We start from the raw sequence: 5,911 nt of genomic DNA on the forward strand, positions 1-5,911 counted from the left end.
AGGCCTGGCTAGCCTCACTTCTCACGACAACGAGCAAGTGTTAGGACGGTGCCCCTGCCAAGGGCCCCCAGACCAAGCCTCCAGGGGCTTTTATGCCTCAGATGGCTCATTTGCATGCCCTGGTTGGAAACTGCTTAGCTGAAGAATGGAATGTTCTGGCCTCACCGATTTGATTTTCAAATCACTTCCCTCCTGAGCAATAGCCTCCCCCAAGAGCAGAGTCCCAATACTCGGTTACACCCATGGACTTGGCCTAGTGATTTTGGGACACTGAGATTGGAGGGAGGGAAGGGGCTCACCCCACCCTTTCCACACACTACTCCCAGTATGCGCATTTCTAGAAACTGGGTTAAGAAGCTGCAGATTTGGAGAGATGTCAGGGCAGGCTGAATGGGTGGCTGTAGGGAGACGGCAGGATTCCTGCTCTGGCAGGGAAGGATGTTGTGTGTAGTGGTGGAGTCTTGGTCCCTATTTCTTACCACAATTGGCTATCTCAGGCTTCTGTCCCAGGGGAAAAGGGCTGGCCATGTCAAGCCTCAGGAACTCTCCTTTGACCCTGAACTGCCAACCTGCCTTCTTCTTTCCTGATGATGCCAGCAGAAGGCATCAGGAGCCAGCCAGGAGCTGCGGGATGTCCTGGCCTCAGTGCCACAGGGATGCTGCCCTCAGCCAGCCTCACCTGCAGATGGAACAGGAGGCCGCCTGGCTGGAGCCATCCCTCAGAGAATGGTCTCTGCTACCTTGCACAAACCTTCCTCTGAGATCAGAAGCCCTTTCATGGAGGGCAGGTCTCAATTTCCAGTTCTTTTCGGGACAGGAAACAGAGGGACTTGTGTGCATTTATATAAAATTGCAACTGAGAAAATGTAGGCTCGGAGAGTTTAAGTCACTCGCCTGACACCATGCAGCTGGTGGGTGACACCACCAGAGTTTGAGCACTGATTGGCCTGACTTTAGAGCTGCAATGCTGTTCTATCTGATTATGAATGGTGCGTATTTGACAGCAGGCTCCCCGGAGAGGGTAGTAGCCCCTCTGAGAGAATGCAGTGGGGCCTGTCTGCCAGCCTGTCCCCAGCCCCTCTCTCAGGCCCCACCCAAGCCCTCCTCTCCAGAGGCCAAAGGGCTGAACCTCCCTGACCACACCATCCTGCTCCCAGCCCAGAAAGCCTCTTTGAACAGGATCACCTTCCTTTTCATTCAGAGGCTTCTTAGCTCTGGAACAAGGAAAAAATGTAAATGATTTCCAGAACATTGTGTGCATTGGAGGCACCAGGTCAACGTTGGAAACCATGGCTCCATGAAACCACGGTTTGATGCCGTGATCCACCGTTCCCCGAGAGCTAACGCTGAGCCACAAGGATGTGGGTGGCAGATGCGACGATCCTGCAGATGGGCTGCCACAGCAGGAAATCCAAGGGCAGCTCTGTCAATGTGCCCCTAGAGTGCCCCTGGGCAAGATTGGGGCCGAGGCTGTGTGCTGGGTCTGAGGTCTTAGGGAGCCCTGTCCTCCTTATGTCTCTCTGCAGGACACTTTGAGTCTCAGGTGGGTAAAAAATGAGTTGGAGGTGGAAGAAGTTCTCTGGGCAAACCACTTAATTCCCAGACGCAGGCTGTCATGTGGATGCAATGACCGTCTCCATTTTACAGATGGGGAAGTGGAGGCTTAGAGAGGAGAAGGACTTGCTTGAAGTCACACAGGGAGTAGGGTGTGAGCTGGGGGGCCCGTGGCTTCTAAGCTGCTGCTATTGTTGCTGCCTCCCAGTGTTCACATACTCAGCAGGGACGATAATGAGAGCAACTTTTTCCAACCAAGTCACCATATGAGTTTCCAGTTGCCGATGTGACAAATCACCACCAACTCACTAGCTGTAAACAACACACATTTATTATCGTACAGTTCTTTGGGTCAGAAGTCTGAATGGGACGAAATCAAGGTGTTACTGGAAAAAGGGGTCTCCATCCAGACCCCAAGAGAGGGTTCCTGGATTGTGTGCAGGAAAGGAATTCAAGGTGAGTGGAAAAGTGTAGGGAAAGAAGCAAGTTTATTAGACACTGCGGCGTTACAAAGTAGAATGCCCTCAGGAAGCAAGCAGAGGAACACCATCTTTGCTTTAAGTTTTTCTTATATAGGGATCTTCCTCTGTAAAGACTAAACCAAAGCTGTGCCTACCTACTGGTGGGCTGACAGCATGACATTTATTACTCCACTGATGTAAAGACAGCTATCCTTGACATTTTCCTACGTCAGCACATCAGAGCATAACTATAATTCTTGTGAAAGCCTATACTGTTAAGGGTATCGGGACATCTGGACTTTCTGTTGTTGGTGGAGTGTGTCTTTGTAGGCATTACCAAGCTGCTTCCTCAGCTGTAAACATCTTAGGACCATGGGTTGTGGCTGGCGAGGAATGTGCCTTGCTAGTTTTAAGATGGAGTTGATTTTATTTATATTTATTTATTTTTGAGACGGGGTCTCACTCTGTTGCCCCAACTGGAGTGCAGTGGCACAATCTCGGCTCACTGCAACCTCCACCTCCCAGGCTCAAGGGATTTTCCCGCCTCAGCCTCCAGAGTAGCTGGGATTATAGGCACACACCACCACCACCCGACTAATTTTTGTATTTTTAGTAGAGAGGGAGTTTCACCATGTTGGCCAGGCTAGCCTTGAACTCCTGACCTCAAATGATCCACCCACCTCAGCCTCCCAAAGTGCTAGGATTACAGGCGTGAGCCATTGCATCCAGGCAAGATGGAGTTGATTTTAAAATGGTGTCACCCTGGTTCTCCTATGCTCCTGTGTCTCTAACAAACGTGTTGGCAGCGCTGGTTCCTCCTGAAGGCTCTGGGGGACAATACATTTCCTTGGCTCTGGCTGTGCCAGCTTCTAGGGGCAACAAAGGCCATATCCCTTGGCTCACAGCTCCTTCCTCCATCTTCAAAGCCAGCAGCGTGATGTCCTCAACTCCTCTGACCCTCCTGACTCCCTCTTATAAGGACTCTTGTGATTAGATTGGGCCCAGCTGAACAATCCAGGACAACCCCCCATCCCCAGGTCCTTAATCTGATCACACCTGCAAAGTCCCTTTTGCCCTGCAGAGTAACATATGCCAGGACCTGGGGATTCAGACAGGGGTAGCTGTGGGGGCCATTATTCTTCCTACCACAATCACCCTGTGGGTTAGGAAAAGAGGCCTCAGGCAAGCTACCTGATCACAGGGGTCATGAGAGTCCTTGGCAAGCGTGGTCTCTCAGGTCATGGCAAGAGGCGGGAGAGAGCGTGCCAGGGCAGGCAGGGGCCGTGGGACTGAGACTGGCTCATTGTCCACCAAGACCTACCTCCTTCCTTCCCGGGCTGGCTCTGAGTCTCCATTGGCAGCCTCCGGTTAGGTTGTGTGGACATAAAGCCCCCAGGCTCCTTCTCTTCCTTCATCTTCTAGGTGGACATGGCCCCAAGCTGACCTAAGCATAAGAGTCACCTAGGGTGCTTGCCAGACACTGGTCCCAGCTCTCCCCTGGAACGAGAATGTGAATGTGAACAAGCACCCAGAGATCCTTGTGAGCTGAGAATTTGGGAGACGCTGCAGCCGACCACAGTGTTGCTCGTCATTCCTTGCCGCAGGGTGGGCATGGGGAATCCAAAGGAAGGCAATGTGGGGGAGTATGTCCCCCACCCCTTCGATGGAGTCAGAGGGTTCCATATGCAGTCCATGGGCTTGGCCTCCGTGGGCTCCCCGCATTGATGGAGCCCCGTTCCTGCAGGAATGGAAAGTGTCTGCTTTCCTGTATCTGATGGAAGCATCTTCTTTGAGCAGCTCACTTTTCTCCCTTGCCCAAGAGGGTTACCTGGGCCAGGTGAAGGCAAAGGAAGGAGCATTGAGTCAGGGCGCTGCTGCGTGTGTCAATACAGAGCCAGGCTACCCACTGCCCTGCAGCACCCTTGAAGCATTAACAAGCCGCCCAAATGGGAAGGGGTGGGAGGACTTCTAACAGGATGGGAGGACTCTGGAATGGGACGCATGCAACCTTGTCCCTCTGAACTTTGAACTCACCTCTACAGAGCTACGGCGGCAGGGCATCAGTCCCCCGGGAGTGCTCACAGTCATTCGACAGGTCTGAGAAGTAAGGCGTAGAGAGTGAAGGGCTCTGTCACCCAGCCTCAGACTGGTTCCCCAGGCCAAGCTGGACCCACGCCACCTCCCCACTCAATGAACATGCCACTGTGCCCAGACAGAGCTCAGGGGCTACACCTGCACTCCAGCGTCTCCGACATGTGAAGCTGTCCACCCCTGCAGCGCCCTCTACCCTCCAGCCCCCGCAACAATAGAGACTGAGCATCGACTTCATAGGGGGCAGCCCCAGGAGGGTTAGGGACACTTCTACCGCAGACGTCTCATTTCATCCTCAAATGTCCCCTCACCCCCAGTCAGGCAGGACAAACCTTGAATGTGCCCCATCTTCCAGGCGGCCCTCCCAGTCCAGCTGCCTGGCTTCTGGGGCCACCACCAGGGTTGGACTTACAGAGGCTTGGGAAATGCATCCCACATCCCGCTGTCCCTGGTGTCTGCAGCCCGCCTCTCCAAACTGAGCACTCAGGCTACCAGAAAAAGTAGTCATGTGAACTCCAGGAGGTCCTGGGAAATCCAGCAGAGATGCGCATTTTCATCCGTGCACTGCCGCCTGCTGGCCAGCAGGTGTTGAGTTGCAGAGAGGCTGGAGGAAGGAGGGATGGTGGAGGCTGTGGAAGGTTCACCTTCCAGGTCTGCCTCTCCTGCGCTCAGGACTAGGGCCCAGTCCCTGGGGTGTGACTGACCCACCACATTTCCCCTCTGCTCCCCCTGTCAAATCCATCTCGCATGTTGTGGCCTTGTTGAAAAGACTGTTAAAATAACTCACATGGAGGTGTTGTGACTGATGATGACTTTAGTTTTATCCTTTACCCAGCACCTCCAAGAAAAAAAAAAAATTGGAATCTAATTAGGACGATGTTTACCTCCAGATAAATGACTCTCTAATTGTGGAGTTTCAGGCTGTGCACTGAAACTGTGTTTTGGACAGGCAGGGCTCTTCCTAAGCATCCCTGGATCTCTGACTCGCCCTGGGTATAGAGGTGAGTCAGTAGGGCACATATCATACCTGTCACCTCCAGATGTCATAACGGAATAGAATATTAGAGTTGACAGTGACCTTAGAGACCCAGCTACTGCACAGATGAGTCCAAGAGGGGGAAAGGATTTGCCCACAGGGAACAAACTGGAAACCGTATCTCTTCCCAAAAGGCTTAGGTTGAGGAAAATTCCTAGCGGACAGACATTTTGAGAATCTTTTTTTTTTTTTTAGACGGAGTCTTGCTCTGTCACCCAGGATGGAGTGCAGTGGCGCGATCTCAGCTCACTGCAACCTCTACCTCCCAAGTTCAAGCGATTCTCCTGTCTCAGCCTCCTGAGTAGCTGGGATTATAGGCACGTGCCACCATGCCCGGCTAATTTTTGTATTTTTAGTAGGACGGGGTTTCACCATGTTGCTCAGGCTTGTCTCAAACTCCTGACCTCGTGATCCACCCACTTTGGCGTCTGAAAGTGCTGAGATGACAGGTGTGAGCCACTGTGTCTGGCCCATTCTGAGAATTTTAAGGGGAAGTGTGATACTGAAATCCCAGAGAACAGCCTTGCGCCCCCCACCCCAACCCCATTATCCCCTATTCCCTCTCAAAGATGATGCAAGGGCTGGGCAGAGGGAAGCATTATTTGGGCAGAGGAAGTACCCCTGCCGCCTCCAGCTCAGTGTCTGTTCTTCCGTCCATATCTGCCTGCGGGACATGATCCAGCTCACGGCTCTTCTCCAGAAGGGCTGGAGAGGAATTTTGACTCATTTTCCATCTCTTTATCTCTCTGAGCTACATTTATGGATGATT

At 52.6% G+C, this 5,911-nt stretch overlaps 1 long non-coding RNA gene across 1 annotated transcript; it reads right to left on the reverse strand.

Annotated features, from left to right (window-relative positions):
- Positions 1 to 1,867: 1,867 nt before the first annotated feature.
- LOC135966418 (uncharacterized) lies at positions 1,868 to 4,117 on the reverse strand. The gene is made up of 2 exons (XR_010579741.2): positions 4,050 to 4,117; positions 1,868 to 3,843 (listed from the first exon to the last, which is right to left on the reverse strand). It is a non-coding gene; the product is annotated as an uncharacterized lncRNA (long non-coding RNA).
- Positions 4,118 to 5,911: the final 1,794 nt, after the last annotated feature.

The sequence above is a fragment of the Macaca fascicularis genome, chromosome 12, assembly GCF_037993035.2.
Source record: "Macaca fascicularis isolate 582-1 chromosome 12, T2T-MFA8v1.1".
Classification (NCBI taxonomy): Eukaryota; Metazoa; Chordata; class Mammalia; order Primates; family Cercopithecidae; genus Macaca; species Macaca fascicularis.